Source organism: Loxodonta africana, chromosome 9 (genome assembly GCF_030014295.1).
Source record: "Loxodonta africana isolate mLoxAfr1 chromosome 9, mLoxAfr1.hap2, whole genome shotgun sequence".
Classification (NCBI taxonomy): Eukaryota; Metazoa; Chordata; class Mammalia; order Proboscidea; family Elephantidae; genus Loxodonta; species Loxodonta africana.
Window position 1 is genome coordinate 99,874,708 of NC_087350.1, and position 14,189 is coordinate 99,888,896.

Below are 14,189 nucleotides of genomic sequence, written 5' to 3' on the forward strand. Positions count from 1 at the left end.
ATAGAAAACCGGAAATGGTGCCATCTACATGATAGAAAATATTTATAACACACACAGGAGGAAAGATAAGCTTGAAAGAAGAGCTGATTCATAGCATGTGATAGAACAGTTTCCCTGGAAGTAGAAGAGACCTGAGTGGAACCCAATTAATACCCACTATCTTGCTTTACAGAAAAAATTGTTAGTCCCTGTCCTAAAAAGCTGACATGTTACAGTTTATAATATTTTTTTCAGAAAGACAGACAAGTTTCATCTCATGCTCCACTTCCGGTCTTTTGAGAGTAGCTCCTAGCTTGCTGTGTTGACTTCAATTCTGGGACTGCAAGTCCCTGGAAAACTGTGTTGCTTTCTACTAGAGATTTTTACCATGGGTGTAGGGAGGGTACTCTTTGCACACATACTATGTTTTTGCAAGAAACCCTGGTGACATACTGGTTAAGTGCTACAGCTGCAAGCCAAAAGGTCGGCAGTTCAAATCCACCAGGTGCTCCTTGGAAACACTATGGGACAGTTCCATTCTGTCCTGTAGGGTTGCTATGAGTCAGAATCAACTCGACCTCAGTGGCTTTGGTTTTGGTTTTATGTATTTGCCAACCACACTTAACATCATCAAGAAAGACTGTAGCATTTACAGACATTTTCTTAATTCTTCCTACACACTCCCCAAAACATTTCTTAGCCATGACCATAGTGTATTTCCGTACTGTACCCTGTCCATGCATCTTAGTTGTACATGCTAGTCACTGTCAAATAATTACACTCCTACTTTATTTACTAATGATCCTAAGAGCTGTATAACTTTGGATAAGTGACCTAACCCTTCTAAGCCTCGGCTTTCACATCTATAAAATGGGGATAATAATAAGATCTAGATCATAGGGCTGATGTAAGTATTAAATGAATTAATCCATGTAAAGCACTGCTTGTAGGATGGGCAATGAAAAGTGTACAATAAATGTTTACTGTTATTATTACTATTATTACTCCCCTTATACCTATAAGGAAAATGAGCCTCCGTAATTTACCCAAGGTCACAATGCTTGTATGACAGAATTGGAATTCGAGCCAAGCACTTAACACGGCTAATACACTGGGTGGTGAAAATGAAGGTGGTTTTTATTTCTTGGTGCTCTTCTGTATTTTCTAAATGTTATATAGTAGGTATATAGTATTTCAGTAATCAGAAAATAAATTTTATAAGTGGTATATAAAAATATAGAAACTGCCACATATGGACTCCTTCTTGCCCTTCTGATGCCCATAAGACCCCGTGCGTCTCATTTCCCTCTGACATCCCGGATTTTTACCTGCTCATCACCTCACTGCATTTCCCTTCAGCCTAATAAGAAGTAACTTTTCAGAAGTGATTTAAAATGTACAAAGAACTGTCAAAAATATTTTCTCATTTAATCCTCAAAGCAATACTTGGGGCTTGTATGATGATGATAGTGATGATGACCATTCTATACATTAGAAAGATTAGGCTTACAGAAACCCAAGGTCAGTTAACAAGGTAAAGAGCCCAACAAAGACTCAAGCCAACATGTTCCGACTCCAGAATTCTTTTTCTTGGTTCTTTCGGGATCTGGTTCTGAAATATCCAGTTCGCTTCTGCCATCTTGTTTTATGTTTTCTATACCCTCACCCCTGTATATATTCTGATTTCTGCTTAACTGCCTGGGTTATCTATCCCTTCATCACCCTGACTTTTTCCAGGTATGTGCTGATGGTCTGATTGATTGATCCACTGCCTAGACCAGACCCTTGATTTCTCTGCTAAGGTTTGATATTCCTGGGCCTTGTTCTTAGCTTAAATTTGCAATCCTTTGACTGCATGATTCTGCCTCAGATGGACAGATTGTTTTTAGAGATATTAAATGGGGAAATTTCTTTTATTTAGGTATTTTTTCTTTCATGTATAAACATTAACTAGCCTGTGGTGATTGGCTATGATGTATGATATACTTTGCCTAGATGTTTGTTAGAATCAAATTTAAAAATATTTTGAAAAAAGATAAACACTAAACAAAAGTAAAACATTGCTATTAAGGTATTTCTATATAAAGATGTCCTCACTGTGAAGTCATCCAGGCAGGGACTGAAACAAATAGGCACTTCATGCATTGGTCAACTTTTATGGAAGGAATATCAAGAATTTAAACACTATAAAAAGCATTAATGCTTTTTGATATAGCAGTTCTGCTCCTAGGAATTATATTATATCCTTTAGATTATAATAAATTAGGTGAACAAAGGTTTATGTGTAAGAATGTCACTGTTATTTATAACAGCTAAAAATTGTAAGCAACTCATATTCAAGACAAAATGCTATTAAATAAAACATGGCACATTCATGTGTTGGAACACTACGATAGCCATTCAAATCACGCAATAGGAAACAATATAAAAGCATGGGAATTTTTCATCATTTAATATTAAATGAAAAAGCATTTTACAAAACAATATTTGGAATGTGTTCCCAATTTTATTTTGTTTTTATGGACATCAAAAATAGATTGAGAAATGAACACTAAAAGGTTAACTCTGGGTGGTCCTAAATGATGATGTTATGAGTAATTTAAATAACTTATTCCTGCCTTTGTGTGTTTTATCATTTTTTACAATAAATGTTACTTTTGTAATCAGAAAAAGATATTCATAAAAAGAAAAATAGGGCAAAGATAAAGAAAGGCTATCCATTTAGCTTATATCCCAAGACTAACTTTCAATGAAATATTCCTTTTAAAGTACTTGTAGAAATAATTCCCCTGGTACACATTCACATACAAATAGCAGCCCACAGTTTTGGCAACATTTCAGTGGATGTGTATAGCTGTCTAAAATGCTAGAAGAAAAGTAAGAGCTGTAGTTCCCAATATTTAGTCAATCGTATTTATTTTCATTTCAGAGTAACACAGTTATATAAAATGGTAGCTTTTATACAAGTTTTTAAAACATGAAAATTATTACTCAGTCTGGCTGCCAGGTTTTTGTCACCTGTTACTCTATTTTATTATTTTTAATGTTCTGCATTAGATAGACTGCAATACTCCCAAGGGCTATAGAAAAAAAAACTATTAATGTACTGTTTTGGAAAAATTTGTTGTTGTTACTTGCTATCAAGTTGGTTCTGACTCATAGTGACTCCATGTACAACAGAACAAAACACTGCCAGGTCCTACGCCATCCTCACAATTGTTGATACCTTTCAACTCATTTTTGCAGCCACCGTATCAATTCGTCTCATTGAGGGTCTTCCTCTTTTCTGCTCACCCTCTACTTTACCAAGCATAACATCCTTCTCCAGAAATTCGTTTCTCCTGATAACATGTCCGAAGTAAGGGAGATGAGGTCTCTCCATCCTTACTTCTAAGGACCTTTCTAGCTGTACTTCCCCCAAGAGAGATTTGGAAAAATCACCTCATTGTAATGGAATAATCTTGCTTTTGTTATGTCTTGTAGTAAAATAAATTTAATTTGATTCCTATTGACACTCTGTATTTCTTTTATCCTTGCAGCTTTCCAGGTTTTTTGTTTTTGTTTTGTTTTTTGCCTTGTTGTTGTTAGCTGCTGTTGAGTTGGCCCTTGACTTATGGTGACTCATGCACAATACGGTCATACCTTTGTTGATCCATAAGGTTTCACTGGCTGATTTTCAGAACTAGATAGCCAGGTTTTTCCTACCCACTGAATATTTGTGTTTTTTATTATCTACATATATATTCATCTTTCATATTTAATTTAAATTTATCTCATCCATTCATGTTATGCCTTTAACCTTTCTTACGTATCATCTGCTAAATTCCTCTTTTAGCTCACTAATGATGTTGCTTAAACAAGGCTAGCCTTTGCATCAACCACACCTTTCAACAATTCCCTACATCTAATAATTGCCATTTATCATTACTGATACTTACATTCCTGAAGCCAGTTTTTAATACCTGTGACAGTAGTCATATTCCAGCCAACTTGAATTAGTTTTCTTACTTGAAGGAATTTCACAAGACGGTATAAAAAATAATTTACAGAAGCTCAATTACTTAACAGATTAATGTTCACTATGTTCCATTTCCCATTGATTTTGTGACTTTTTTCTCAAAATGATTTACTTTAAATGAACCTTGACATTGACATGTCTAAAATCAAATGCAGCAGAGGTGGAGTAAGATGGCAAAGTGAGTGGATACTCCCATTTATGCCCCCAGCAACTAGCTTACTGAACAATGAATACAAATAAGCATGACTGAGATCTCAGAACTCTGGACAGCAGCTAAGGTACTGGAGAGTTGGGGTGAGTCCAGAAGTGGGGGAGAGGAGGAGCAGGGTCAGCTCAGAAGCCAGGAGATCCTACCCTCTAACATAAGGAGAGCTCGCTCATCACAGTCATTTTGGGAAGGGAATGGGTAACACCTTAAACAGGGAAAACAGAAAAGGAGCTAATCTGAGGAAACTCTAGCTCGATTTTTTTTAAGGTGGTGCAAATCTGCCATGGGAATTCATGGGCTACGCAATTGGGAGAGGGTGAAGGGAGACCATGGCTCTGAGAGAGAGTGCTGTTGAATCTTGCTGAGGTCTAAGACAGATAGCCAGTAAGACCAAGAGGAACTGCAAGGGCAACAGGACAAAGGGAATACTTTAGACTGACAGGGACAAAGGAAACAGTCCATAATGGGACACCTTGGGAATACCTGTGCAGGAACGCCAATGAGAGAAAGACAATAGAGAGCCATGTACCATAGCCACAGTAAAGTCGAGCCCCAGCACTTATGTCAGCATCTTTAAACAACTAAACCCTCCTTCCCGCACATGGGTATTGAAGTATTGAATTCCAGAGACCAAGCAGACAGAACTCCTAAACCAGTGCTGAAAAAAACCTAAGAGTGCCATCTAGTGGTTCTCAGGAGAAGATGCCAAGCCTGCTGTCACCGGGTCACTATGACTCGTAAAGTACCTACGGGGCTGACGGGAGCTGCCCCGTGGAGTTCCCAGGGCCATTTTTGTGAAAAGGACGTGCCACAATCCTTTTCCCATGGAGCAGTTGGTGGATGCAGCCCCAGCCTTTCTGTTGGCAGCTGGCCATTTGACTGCTGTGCCACCAGGGTGTCCAAGCAGAAACTTTTCCCCACAATAAACAGAATAAAAATTTGAAGTTAAAAAAAAAAGAATAAAATGGCCCAAGTTTAACAAAAGATAGTAAAACACACAAAATTACAAGATAAGAAGGAACAATCAAAAGCAAAACATGAAGAAGGGAAATTCTCTCCTTATGGAAGGTAGAATAATACAAGGAATCGATAACTTTCTATTTTCATGGTGCTAAATAAAGAAAACAAAACATGGAGAGAGTAGAACGCCTCAGACTTCAGTACCTGCGAGCATGAGGAGGCAGGGAAGGACATGGCATCTACGGAGCACCCAGGCAGCAAGCCACAGGAGCTTGAAGTGTGTGACACACCTGGAAAAGGCAGGAGCATCTGTGGTCGGGCTGCTCTTGGCTAGTGAGGGGAGTCTGAGGCAGCAGAGAGGGGCGAATGACCCAGCGTAGGATGGTGAGTAAAGAGATGTTTGAAGATACTGTGGAGGAGTGTGTCATCAATGAAGAATATAAAATCTGGAAGACAAATACATTGTTTCTGTATGACCTGGTTATGACCCATGCTCTTCAGTGGCCAAGTCTTATGGTTCATTGGCTTCCTGAATGACTAAACAGGAAGGAAAGGATGGTGGTCTTCATTGGCTGGAGCTGGGGGGACCCACAGGTCTGATGAGCAGAATCATTTGACGGTTGCTCTAGTACATATTCTGAATGAGGATGCACAGTTTGATGCTTCCCACTGTGACAGTGAGAAGGGTGAATTTGGCAGCTTTGATTCTGTAACAGGAAAAATGGAATACGAAATTAAAATTAGCCACAAAGGAGAAGTAAACTGTGCCCCCTACATGCCACAGAATCCTTACATTATTGCTACATAACCTCCATCTTCTGATGTGCTGGTTTTCAACTACACAAAACATGCTGATAAACCAGACCCAAGTAAAACCACCAAGACCCAAGTGGAGAATGTAATTCTGATCTTCACTTCAGAGTCACCAAAAGGAAGGCTATGGTCTTTCCTGGAATTCTGATTTGAGTGGACATCCCCTCAGTGCATCTGATGACCATACTGTCTGTTTATAGGATATAAATGCAGCTTCAAAGGAAAGCAAAATTTTGGATGCAAAAGCAATCTCCACTGGTCATTAGTCTCTTGTGAAAGATGTGGCCTAGTATCTGCTCCACACAAGTCACTGTTTGGATCTGTTGCTGATGATCAGAAACTTAGAATATAGGACATCAGGTCCAACACCACCTCCAAGCCAAGCCACTTGGTGGATGCTCACACAGCCGAGGTCAACTGCCTGTCATTTAATCCCTACAGTGAGTTCATTCTAGCAATAGGCTCTGCAGATAAGAATGTAGCTTTTGGGGATCCGTGTAATTTAAAATTAAAACTCCACACCTTTGAGTCACATAAAGATGAGACAAGGGCCACTGGTCCCCACATAATGAAACTATCCTTGCTTCAAGTGGTACTACTCACCACCTCAATGTGTGGGATTTAAGTAAAACTGGAGAACAATCAGCAGAAGATGCAAAAGACAGGCCTCTGGAACTCCTGTTTATTCATGGAGGACACACTGCCAAGATACAGGATTTTAGTTGGAACTTCAATGGGCCTTCGGTTATTTGGTCAGTGTCTGAGGATAACATTATACAAATATGGCAAATGGCTGAAAACATTTACAATGATGAAGAGTGCAATGTCACAGCATTGGAACTGGAGGGGCAAAGATCTTAAACCCAAAGTCCAAGAGATTTTTCTGTTGAATGGAATGCTCCATGAATGCTTGCCTGATCGAGTGTCAAAAAGGCATTGTATAGTAGGAAACGTGAGTGGGTGGCATGACATTGTTTACCCTTGATTCTAGCACTTTCAAGTGAGCTATTGCGTACTGTATCATATTGTAGCTGTTAGGGACAAAAGGAATGTTGTTTTAAAGTAGAAGTAGCAGGGTACCCCCTTTGATTGCACTGTTTTAAGTCCTCATTTTCTCAAATTAAATGATTGCTGTTCCCAAATATGCAAGAATAACTTTTATACTTTTTCCCCCTAATACTTCTTGAATGGCTTTGCAGAAATAAAGTTTTAAAAAAAAAAAAGCATGCAGAAAACAAAATAGCAGGGATCTGGAAACAAATGGAGGAACAAAATGAGAGACTTAACAGAGACATTGAAAACATCAAAACGAAACAAAAAAAAAAAAAAGAACTACTAGGACTGAAGAATAAAACATCTGAATTAGAAAAAAGCAAGAGAAACAATAGAGTCAAACAGACAGAAGATGGAATAAATGAACTCGAAGACAAAATAACTGAACTTATCAAATCTCAAGAGAAACGAGAAAAGAACGAAGAAAGCAAACAAACCCAAAAGGAAATGTGGAATTCAATTAAGAATCTAACATTAGAATTATTGGAATCCCCAAGCACCATGACAATGATAAATTCACAGAAACAATTTTCCATGAGTAAATCAGAGAGAACTTCCCAGACCTGAACAAAGAACCAAGCCTGCATATACAGAAAGTTACATCAACCTCTAATCAGAAGAGACACAAAAAGATCAATTCCGCTACATATCCTAACAAAATTCTTGAAAACCAAAGACAAGGAGAGAATTCTGAAAGCAGCAAGAGAAAAATGCAATATAACATACCAAGGATCTTTCAGAAAAATCAGTGTGGATTTCTCCCCAGAAAACACAAGAGGCCAGAAGACAATGGAATACCATATATAAAATGCTGAACCAAAACAGCTGTCAACCAAGAATTCTTTACCCAGCAAAGTTGTCATTCAAAAATGAGGGAGAAATCAAGACATTCCCAAACAGAAGCTCTGAGAATTTGCCACCACCCAACCAGCTTTGCAAGTATTACTCAGGGAGTACTCCAAATGGAAAGTCAAGAGCATTAAAGAGTAAGTACAAAGTAAACTTATCAAATATAGGTTGTATATTGATATTTTTATATTGATATTAACGGAGACATATCAACAGAAAAGGGGGAGGAGTATAACAGGAATAAATTATGTTAAGGCTGTATATTAACTGTTATTCATATGTTAAATGTTGTTGTAATTGTAAGTTGTGTAATGTAACGTATGTGGTAACCACTAAGAAATCACCAAGAAGAAACATTCAGAAGAAGATAACAAAAAGGCCCATCACAAGAAAGCACCCAAATATAAATAAAAACAGGAAAATCAGAATTAAAAAACAAAGAAGATATGAAACATTCAAAAAACGATAGCAAAATGAGTGAGATAGACAGTTTCCAGCAATAACCTTAAATTTAAATGTTCTAAATGCCCCCTGCAAAAGGCAGAAAGTGGCAGAATGGATTAAAAAAACATGATCTATCCTTTTGCTGTCTACAAGAAACATGTCTTAGACATAAGGGACACAAACAAACTGAAAATAAAAGGATGGAGAAACAAAAAAAGAGCAGGAGTGGCCATACCGATATCAGATAAAATAAACATTAAATCAAAATCTATTACAAGAGATAAAGCAGGACATTGTGTAATAAATGGGTCAATCCAAAAAGAAGACATAACAAGTATAAATATATATGCACCTAACAGCAATGCACCGAAATACACTAAAAAAAAAAAAATACTGACTAATGAGAAAGGAGAAATAGACAACTTCACAATAATAGTAGGGAACTACAACACACCACTTTGATTTTTAGACAGTGAAGATCATTAAGGACACTGAGAACTTAAATAAAACCATAAGTCAATTGTACCTAATGGATATATATAGTACATTCCACCTAACATCAGAATAGTACACATTCTTCTTCAGCACACATGGATCATTTCCCAGAATAGGCCATATGGTAGGACACAAAACAAGGCTCAACAAATTTAAAAAGATTGAAATCATACAAAGTATCTTCTCTGACCATAATGGTATGAAGCTAGAAATCAACAACAGGATAAATAAGGGAAGAAAAGAATAAATACCAAAAATGAAATAATACACTACTAAAAAAAATACACTACTAAAAAAACTGTGCTGTCATAGAAGAAATCGAAAGAAGTTAAAAAAAATTCCTAGAATCAAACAAAAATGAAAACAACATATCGAAACATTTGGGACACAGCAAAAGTAGTACTCAGAGGGATATTTATTGCAATAAATGCCTACATTAAAACAGAAGATCCAAAATCATAAACTTAAACCAACAACTTGGACAAATAGAAAAGGAAAAGCAAAAGAAGCCAAAAGCTACCAGAAAAAAGAAATAATGAAGACCAGGGCACAAATAAATGAAATTGAATATTAAAAAAAATAGAATAAAAAAAATCAGAAGTTGGTTCTTTGAAAGGATCCATAAAATAGACAAACCACTGGCTAGACTGACAAAAGAATAAAAGAGAGAAACAACCAAATAAAGAAATGAAATTGGTGACATTACAACTGATCCAATAGAGATAAAGAAGATCATAACTGAACACTATGAAAAACTGTACTCCAACAAATTTGAAAACCTAGATAAAATGGACAAATACCTAGAAACACACTACCTACCAAAACTAACACAAAGAAAATTTAAATTTAAATAGACCCATTACAAAAGAAGAGAAAAAACTGCAACAACAAAAAAGCCCAGGACCAGATGGCTATACTGCAGAATACTAAGAAACATTCAGAGAAGAGTTGATACCAGTCCTATTCAGTCTCTTCAAAAACAAAGAGGAAGGAACACTACAGAGCTCTTTCTGAGAAAACCAGGACAAGACATGAGATATAACAAAGAAAATTATAGACCAATATCCCTTATGAATGTAGATACAAAAAATTTTAACAAAATTCTAGCTAACAGACTTCAGCAACATATCATACACCATGATCAAGCCTTATTCATACCAGGATTACAAGGGCAGTTCAACATTAGAAAATGAACCAATGTAATCCATCACATAAATAAAACAAAGGAAAAGAACCATATGATCATATCAACTTATGCAGAAAAGGCATTCAATAAAATTACATACTTTCCTGATAATAACTCTCAGCAAAATAGGAATAGAAGGGAAATATCTCAACATAATTAAGGGCATATATGCAAAACCAACAGCCAACATTACACTCAACAGAGACTGGCTGAGAGCCTTCCCTTTGAGAATAGGATGAGACAAGGATGCCTATTATCACCACTCTTATTAGCATTGTACTGGAAGTCCTAGCCAAAGCAATAAGATAAGAAAAATAAATGTTATCAGAATCAGAAAGGAAGAAGTAAAACTATCTCTATTTGAAGATGGCATGATCCTATACACAGAAGACCCTAAAGATTCCACAAGAAAACTGCTAGAACTAATAGGAGAATTCAGCAACACTGCAGGGTACAAGATCAACACACAAAAATCAGTTGGTCTCCTCTGTATTAACAAAGGCTACTCTGAAAGAAGAAAACAATATCACTTACAATAGCTCCCAAATTGATAAAATACATAGGAATTAACCTAACCAGAGGATATAAAAGTCTTATATGATGAAAACTACAAAAGAGATCTACAAAAATGGGAGACATTCTGTGCTCATGGATTGGAAGAACTAATATAGTGAAAATGTCAGTTCTGCCTAAAGCAATCTTCAGATTCAATGCAGTCTCAATACAAATCCCAACAACGTTATTTACTGAAATGGAAAGAAACCCTGAATAGCTGAAGTGATGTTGAAGAAAAAGATCAAAACGAGAGGTCTCACACGCCCCAAAACAGCCACTATAATCTATACTATACAGCCACTATAATCTATACTATACAGCCACTATAATCAAAACAGCCTGGTATTGGTTCAATGATAGACACATAGGCCAGTGGAGTAGAATTTAGAACACAGAATTAAACTCAGCCGTCTATGGACAACTGATTTTTGATGAGAGGTCAAAGGCAATTCAGTGGAGCAGAAACAGTCTATTTAAAAATGGTGCTGGCAAAACTGTATATCCACGTGCATAAAGAATGAAGCAAGACCTATATCTCACACCATACACAAAACTAACTCAAAATGGATCAAAGACCTAAACACTAAATCTAAAACCATAAAATTCCTGGAAGGCAACAAAGGAAAAGAACTATGGGACCTAATCTTTTGTAAAAATAGTATAACAGACATCACAACATGTGCACAAATAGAAGAAGACAAAACAGATAAATGGGACCTCATAAAAATTAAAAACTTATACTCATCAAAAGACTTTATTAAAAAGAGTAAACAGACAACCTACCAACCGAAAAAAAAAAACAAAAAAACACAGTGCCGTTGAGTTGATTTTGACTCATAGACAACCTACAGACTGGGAAAAAAATCCTTCAAACGATTTATCCCACAGGGGTCTGATCGCTGAAGTCTATAGAAAAAGTCAACAACAACAAAAATACAAACAACCTAATCACAAAATGGGCAAAGGACATGAACAGAAGAGGACATTCAAGCAGCCAACAAATGTATGAAAGGATGTCCATGATCACTAGGCATTCGAGAGATGCAAATCAAAACTACAATGAGAGACTATCTTACACTGGCTAAAATGGCACTGATTTTAAAAAAAAAAAGATAACAAATGTTAGTGAGGATATGGGGAGATTGGATCCCTTATCCATTGCTGGTAGGACTCTAAAATGGTACAATCTCTGTGGAAAACAGTATGGTGCTTTCTCAAAAAACTGGAAAAGGAACTACCTTATGATGGAGCCCTGGCGGTAGAGTGGTTAAGAAATCAGCTGCTAACCCAAACGTCAGCAGTTCAAATCCACCAGCCACTCCTTGGAAACCCTATGGGGCAGTTCTACCCTGTCCTATATAGTCACTATGAGTTGGAATCAACTTGATGGCAATAGGTTTTGTTTTTTGACGATCCAGCAATCCTACTCCTAGGTATATACTGTTGTTATTGTTGTTAGATGCTGTCAAGTCGATTCCAACTCATAGCAACCCCATGTACAACAGAAGGAAACACTGCCTAGTCCTGCACCATCCTCACAATTGTTGCTGGTATAAACCCTAGAGACTTAAAAATAATGACAGGAAGAGACATGCACACGCCTATGTTCATTGCTGCTTTATTCACAATAGGAAATAAATGGAAACAACCGAAGTGTCCATCAATGAATGAATGGATAAACTAACTGTGGTACATATATACTACAGAATACTATGTAACCACAAAGAACAATCAGCTGTGAAACATATTATAACATGGACGGACCTGGAGGGCATAATGCTAAGTGAAATAAGTCAAGCAAATAAGGACAAATAATCCCTCTTTTATAATAAGACAAGAATAGATAAATAGAGACCAATGTTCAATGAGTGGGATATACTTAAGGTTGTATTTTGGCTCTTGTGGACTTCTTTTAATTTTCTCCAGCTTCAACTTGGACTTGCATATGAGCAGTTGATAGTCTTTTCCTCAGTTGGCCTCCGGCCTTGTTCTGACTGATGATATTGAGCTTTCCCATCCTTTCTTTCCACAGATGTAGTCGATTGGGTTCCTGTCTTTTCCATCTGGTGAGGTCCATGTGTACAGTTGCCATTTATGTTGTTGAAAAAAAGTATCTGCAATGAAAAAGTCGTTGGCCTTGCAAAATTCTATCATACAATCTTTGGCATCATTTCTATCACCAAGGTCATATTTTCCAACTACCAACCGTTCTTCATTTCTAACTTTTGAATCCAATCACCAGTAATTATCAATGCATCTCGGTTGCGTGTTTGATCAATTTCAGACTGCAGAAGTTGGTCAAAATCTCCAATTCCATTGTCTTTGGTGTTAATAGGTGGTGCGTAAATTTGAATAATAGTCATATTAACTGGTCTTCCTTGTAAAACTGGTCTTCCTTGTAGGCATATGGATATTATCCCGTCACTGACAGCATTGTAATTCAGGATAGATCTTGAAATGTTCTTTTTGAAATTGAATGTGATGCCATTCCTCTTCAATTTGTCATTCCCAGCATAGCAGACCACATGATTGTCTGATTCAAAATGGCCAATACCAGTCCATTTCAGCTTGCTAATGCCTAGGATATCAATCTTTATGTGTTCTATTTAATTTTTAATGATTTCCAATTTTCCTAGATTCATACTTTGTACATTCCATGTTCTGATTATTAATAGGTGTTTGCAGCTATTTCTTCTCATTCTGAGTTATGCCAACAACAATGTTCATTGGTGGTTACCAGGAAGAGGGAGGTAGAGAAAGTATGCTTTATACAGTTATTAGGTGCTGTTGAGTCGGTTCTGACTGATAGTGACCCTGTGCACAAAAGAATGAAATACTGCCTGGTCCTGCACCATCTTCACTATCGTTGTTATAATTGATAGCCACTGTGTCAAGCCATCTCGTTGAGTGTCTTCCTCTTTTTCGCTGACCCTCTACCAAGCATGAGGTCCTTCTCCAGGGACTGGTCCCTCCTGGTACCATGTCCAAAGTAGGTAAGATGAAATTTCACCATCCTTACTTCTAAGGAACATTCTAAGGAACAGATATGTTTGTTCTTCTGGCAGTCCATGGTATATTCAATATTCTTCACCAGCACCACAATTCAAAGGCATCAGTTCTTCTTCAGCCTACCTTATTCATTGTCCAGCTTCCACATGCATGAGGTAGTTGAAAACACCATGACTTAAGTCAGGTGCATCTTAGCTCTATGACACTTAAAGAGGTCTTTTGCAGCAGATTTGCCCAATGCAATGGGTCTTCTGATTTCTTGACTGCTGCTTCTATGGGCTTTGATTGTGGATCCAAGTAAAATGGAGACTAGTTATCTTTGGTGATGGGAAAAGTGATACTCATTTTGGATATAGTGAGTACAGCACAACCAAAGTAATAATGAGCATTTGAGCTAATATGAATGGGTATAGGCAAATTGTTATATGAGTAGGTACAGATGCCTACACAGGCGAGAACAGATAGAAATATCTATAGGTACATGAAGTAAAAATATGTGGGTGCAGGCACATGTATTCATTGAAGACACAAATATGGATACTCTCAGACATAACCAAACACCTTCCAACATTGATTTTCTGGGTTCGAAGGCTTAGAACCATAGTCTCAGGGGACAACTC

The 14,189-nt window shown here is 37.1% G+C and overlaps 1 pseudogene; it reads left to right on the top strand.

Annotated features, from left to right (window-relative positions):
• The first annotated feature begins 5,177 nt into the window (after positions 1 to 5,177).
• On the top strand, positions 5,178 to 7,310 carry LOC100667098 (histone-binding protein RBBP7-like; annotated as a pseudogene).
• The last annotated feature ends 6,879 nt before the right edge of the window (positions 7,311 to 14,189 follow it).